The following is a 6,000-nucleotide window of genomic DNA, read 5'->3' as shown; positions in this document are numbered from 1 at the left end:
AATTTAATGTCCGCATTTTCCACGTTCCATTCAATTTCTAACTTCAAAATAAACTTATCCAAATCCGAAATCTTAAACATTATTATTCCTAAGTCTGATGCTCTCTCTCTCAAGCCCCTCTTCCCCTTTAAATGGGAAACAAAATGTTTGAAATATTTAGGTATTTATCTTACCCCTAAGCTCCAATCCCTCTTTCGATATAACTATATTCCCTTGCTAAACAAGATTAGGGGTGACCTGCGAAAATGGTCCAACCTGTCCCAGACATGGTTAGGGAAGGTAAATATAATTAAAATGAACATACTACCTCGCGTCCTCTTTCTCTTTCAAATGCTCCCATTGTGTGTTCCAGTGGGGTTTTTTACTATTCTACAATCCATGATTTCCCACTTTATTTGGAGGAATGGTCACGCTAGAATATCCAGGGAGCTATTGTTTCGTCCCAAATGCTCAGGTGGTCTGGCACTTCCTAGTTTTAAAGCATACGATTGGAAATATGCTCTTAACTCGAAATTATGGGTACAAGTAGAGTATTTCCTAAGTGGAGTGGATCTCTCAGTGGCTCCCTGGATACCCCGCTCTCACAGGAACCTTGATCGTAATACCTCGTCTCTTACCATATCCTCTTTGGATGTATGGGACATCATACATAAAAAATTTTCCTGGAAATATGATTCCCCCCCTAATTCCTCTCCTTAACCATACATATTTTCTGCCAGGCCTTCTAGACCCAGGCTTTAAAACATGGAGGCCCGAAGAGCCTCTCTTACTACATCATATTTTGGATGGCAACAAACTTAAACCATTACATAGGATCCTAACACACTAACAGCATCTGATGGGGCACAGTAGCGGCAACTGATGGGCACAGTAGCGGCAATTGATGGACACACTGGCAGAAATTGATGGGCACAGTGGCTGCGTTTGATGGGCACAGTGGCTGCATTTGATGGCACAGTGGCTGCATTTGATGGCACAGTAGCTGCGTTTGATGGACACAGTGGCTGCGTTTGATGGCACAGTGGCTGTGTTTGATGGCACAGTAGCTGCATTTGATGGCACATTTGTTGCGTTTGATGGCACAGTAGCCGCGTTTGATGGCACAGTGGCTGCATTTGATGGGCACAGTGACAGCATTTGATGGCACAGTGGCTGCGTTTGATGGGCACAGTGGCTGCGTTTGATGGGCACAGTGGCTGCATTTGGTGGCACAGTAGCTGCAATTGATGTTTTTTTTTCAGTTCTGTTTGCGGCCCCCCCCAAAAAAATTTTGAGTACCAGCCGCCACTGCTGGTTAATATTTCAGTGCAGAAATGGCATTGTGTTGTCATCGTATACAGGAAGTTAGGAGCACACTAGATTTCTGGTAGACCAACTGGTATTTTTCTGTATTCTCAGTGTTAAATGGGATAAAAAATGTGGTCCATAGTAATCAGGGCATTGGAAGGGATTACGCTATCCAATAATAATTAAATTAAATATGAATTACCAGTAAATATGTTATGAATATAACACGTATATAATATAATTAAGGAAACACCTCTTACACGATGATTCATGAACAGGCACAATTAATGTAGATGTAAACTAAGTCATAGTATACCTGAATATTGCATAGTTACATAGCTATGTGTTTAGTCAGGCTAAAAAAAAAGACAAAGAAGTCCATCTAGTTCAACCAATAGAACAAATAAATAAATAGAAAACCTCCATATTGTGAACTTTATACCCAAAATTGATCCAGAGGAAGGCAAAAACACCTAATAGGCATGGTCCAATTTGTTGTAATAGGGGGGGGAGATGCCTTCCCGATTTCCCCAGGAGGCAATCAGATATTCCCTGGATCAACAATCCCTGCTGTAGTTACCTGTAAATGTTAATGTCCTGTTATATTTCGTGCATTTCTTAATATGACCAGCTCTTTTTTATCTTCATTTTTTTTTTTTGCTTTAAACTTTATGGTTCAATTAGATTTTTATTAATTTTAAACAAGTTTATAACAAGGAAGGAATAACAACAATGCAAGAAACCCGACATCAGGTCTCTTGGTTTACCAAGATACAAAAATATATAAAAGTCAAAATAGTGCAATCAATTAATCAAAAATTGATCCTTTACATTATTGCTTTGTCTGTGGATCATGTGTATGATACAGTTGACTTTAAGGTATTGAGTACCCTGGTCTAGGAAGCCCCAATGGGAACCTTCTGCTTCCTTGGACTCAGAGAGACTGAGTAGAAAGACTAAGAAGAATATGTGCCAAACATATCTAAAATAAAGTGCAAAAACTTATAGGGTATAAGGGGTGAAAGGCATGAATAATCCCCCACGGGGGGGAGGCCAACTTTTAGAATAGATTGCAGTTATAAAAGTCTTGGAAAACCTGGAAAAAGGGATTAGAAATAAGAAAAAAAAAATGAAGAAAGGAAAAGATTAGAATTGTTAAAAGAAGAACAAGGAGGGGAAAGGGGGGAGGGGGGGAGACAGCGAACCTCGATCTGTCAAACCAACCATAGGGTACAACCTAAGTTTTACTGCAAAGCCGTATGTGATATTTAGGGAGGATTCTTCGTCTTCAATCTCTGTTTAAGTTTGTCTGAAGTGGAGTAATGCCTCCAGACACTCCAGACATATGAGAATTTAGCTTGTTTGTCAAGGACATTGGCCTGCATTTCTTCCATTAACATTATGTTTTTTACCTCATTGACCCACTCCATTATAGAAGGGGGAGTAGTAGTTTTCCAGTGGCTGGGAATGAGTTGTCTACCTGCACTAATGAAAAACTTCAAAAGACTGTTTTTTTGTGACTTTACGGTCCCGGGTAAAATGGAGAGGAGGGCAATGGTGGGAGAAGGTATTAGAGGTTTATCATAGATCTCTGAATAAATGTGGAAAATCTGTGTCCAAAATGGTAGAAGCACATCACATTCCCACCAGATATGTATATAGGTACCTTTCATGGAGTTGCATCTCCAGCACATATCTGAACTGGTAGGGAACATCATTCTAAGGGTTTGTGGGGACTCGATACCACCTTGATATGACTTTATAATTCTTCTCTTGCATGTAACTCGAAATCGAGGTCTTACTCGTGAAGAGAAAGGCTTTACTCCAGTCCCCCTCGGATATTTCAATCCCAACCTCCACTGACAATTTTGTTGTGTAGATAGGAAGGACACAGTAAATGTGTGTTCTGAGATTTGTTTGTATATAAGTGATAAAAGGTGCCGTGGAGTCTCCGATAGAATGCAGAGTTGTTCAAATCCGGTTAAAGGTCTGTGAGTTTGGTTAGAGTCGTGGATTTGTTTGCAGTATACGTTCAAATGTCTACGAGTGAGCCAAGTCACTCTAGAGGCTGTGTCTGTTAGAGTGGATGCAAAGGTACCTAAGGTGGGGTCAACAAATTGTCGTGCTGTGGGCCAAGACTCTCTATGATAGTTGTCTATGGAGTGTGTGGAGTGGCCCTCCGGAAGTTTGGGGTTGTCAAACAAAGGGGTGAGTGGGCTGGGTTCCCAGGATAGAGCATAAGTAAGTTTCCTACGATACCAAATCGTCAAAGCATCTCTAGTCAGGGGGGACATCGCAGCGATTGATTTAAATGAAAGGTCATATCCCCAGAGGAGGGCTCTGAGGTCGTACATGGATAGGTCTTGCTCCACGAATGTGGTAGCTTTGGTCATGGGGCGAGGGAACCATTCGAGGATACGGGAAATAACTGCGGACGTATGATATAGCTCAAAGTCCGGTAGACCTAACCCACCTTTTGTAACGGGAGAGCATAAAAGTTTATGTTTCAGCCTCAGGTGGCTACCCTTCCAAACAAAACGAATTGCCATTGATCGAAGAGAGCGGAAAAAGGCTGGGGGGAGGGCTATGGGGAGGGCCTGAAACAAGTATAGGAGTTTGGGGAGGATGTCCACTTTTAGTGCATTAATACGACCCACCCAGGATACAGCTGAATCCATTCGTTCTTCCATTAAGTGTCTAAGTTTTTGAAGGAGAGGGCTAAAGTTCAGGGCGTAAATATCTGAGGCGTTTTTCGGAATAGCCGTACCTAGGTAGGAAATGGAATTCAGTTTCCATTGAAATGAAAGGTTAGATTGGAGGGTTGAGAGTGTAGGTTGTGGTAAAGATATGTTTAGGGCCTCCGTTTTGGAGATGTTTAACTTATAATTACTAAAGCGACCGAATCTGTCTATCTCTGTCAGTATTGAGGGTATGGATATATGAGATCATCTGCATAAAGAGAGAGTTTACAATGAGATGAAGGGGTCTGAATGCCCTGTATGTTAGGATTCGATCTAATAGCTTGAGCGAGGTGTTCAATGACTAGGGCAAACAGGAGAGGGGAGAGGGGGCAGCCTTGTCTGGTGCCATTAGCGATCGTAAAGTTACGTGATTGGGTACCGTTAACTAGCACAGTGGCGGAGGGTGTAGAGTAGAGTGCCATAATACGTGTCAACATTCTCGGGCCTAGACCTATTTGGGAGAGTGTGGATTGAAGGAAAGACCAACTGACCCTATCAAAGGCCTTCTCCGCATCACAAGAGAGGAGGCAGGTTGGTAAGCGGTGGCGCTGTGCAAAAGTGATTAAATGTATGGTCTTGGTGGTGTTGTCCCTGGCCTCTCGACCAGGGACAAAACCAACCTGATCCTTATGTATTAAATTCGGTAACAGGGGGGAGAGACGGTTAGCAAGTATTTTGGCATATAACTTTAAATCGATATTTAGAAGGGAAATCGGTCTATAGTTGGAGCAGATGGACGGGTCCTTTCCAGCTTTAGGGATGAATACTATTTGGGCTTGGAGAATAAAAGTGGAGACATTCCCATCCAGAGCGTTAAAAGCTTTCGCTAGTAGAGGGGAAAGTTGTGGTGCGAAGAGTTTGTAAAAACGAGAAGAGAACCCATCGGGTCCTGGGCTCTTGCCGTTCTTAAGGTTTTTTATGGCAGAGAGGAATTCTGTATCGGATAAAGATTCCTCCAGGTCCTGCGAGTCTGATGTCGGGAGAGATGGGAGTGCTGTCTCCTGAATATTGGAGGCTAAATCTGGTGATGTGGATGTAGATAACGGGGTCTGAGGGGTGAGGTTATACAATGTTGAGTAATATTGGCAGAATTCTTCAGCAATAGCCGAATTCTGCCTGATTTTACCTTTGGTGGGAGAGTTTATGAATGGGATGGGCTTTCTAGTTTGGCGGGGCTGAAGGGTGGATGCAAGATGTCTGCCGCACCTATTGGCTTGAGAATAATAAGTGAATCTGCCTTTGTCCCTAGCTATGAGAGACCTCTCCGCATAAATGCGCAAGAGGTCCCTCCTAGCGTTGGTGAGATCAAGGAGGGTCGAGTCAATGGGATTTTGTTTGTGCGATTCTTCTAGGTTGGCAATGGTGGTGAGAAGACGCGTTGTAGCTGCAATGCGTGCACGTTTAAGTCTGGAACCATGTTGCATAAATTTACCCCTGAGCACGCATTTAAGAGCTTCCCATTTCGTGAAAGGATTAGTGGAATCATGAGTGTGGTCTACTACAAAGTGTTTAATAGTCTGTGCTATATCCTGAGAGCATACCAGGTCATTTAAGAGATTGTCATTCAATCTCCAAGATGAGTTTCGGTTGCGTGTAGGTGTGCGTCCCAAGCTCATGTGAATAGGGGCATGGTCAGACCAAAGAGTAATACCAATAGATGCGGACGGCGAGAAATCTAATAGGTATTGTGAGATAAAGAGATAGTCCAGTCTACCGTAAGTGCCGTGTACAGGTGAGTAAAAAGTGTAATCTTTGGTGGTAGGGTGTAGCATTCGCCATACATCAACGAAGGATAAGTCAGACAGGAGTGTTCCAATTTTGGTCAGGGAGGTTGGAGAAATCAAGGACTTACCAGTTGAGGAGTCAAGTCGAGGTATCAAGGTAGCATTGAGGTCCCCTCCCAGAATCATGTTGACTGTACCAAATCTTTTCAGACGAGCGATCACGGAAGTGAGGAATTGTTGCTGGTTCT

Source organism: Aquarana catesbeiana, linkage group LG03 (assembly GCF_042186555.1).
Source record: "Aquarana catesbeiana isolate 2022-GZ linkage group LG03, ASM4218655v1, whole genome shotgun sequence".
Lineage (NCBI taxonomy): Eukaryota > Metazoa > Chordata > Amphibia > Anura > Ranidae > Aquarana > Aquarana catesbeiana.
This window is presented reverse-complemented; position numbering follows the sequence as displayed.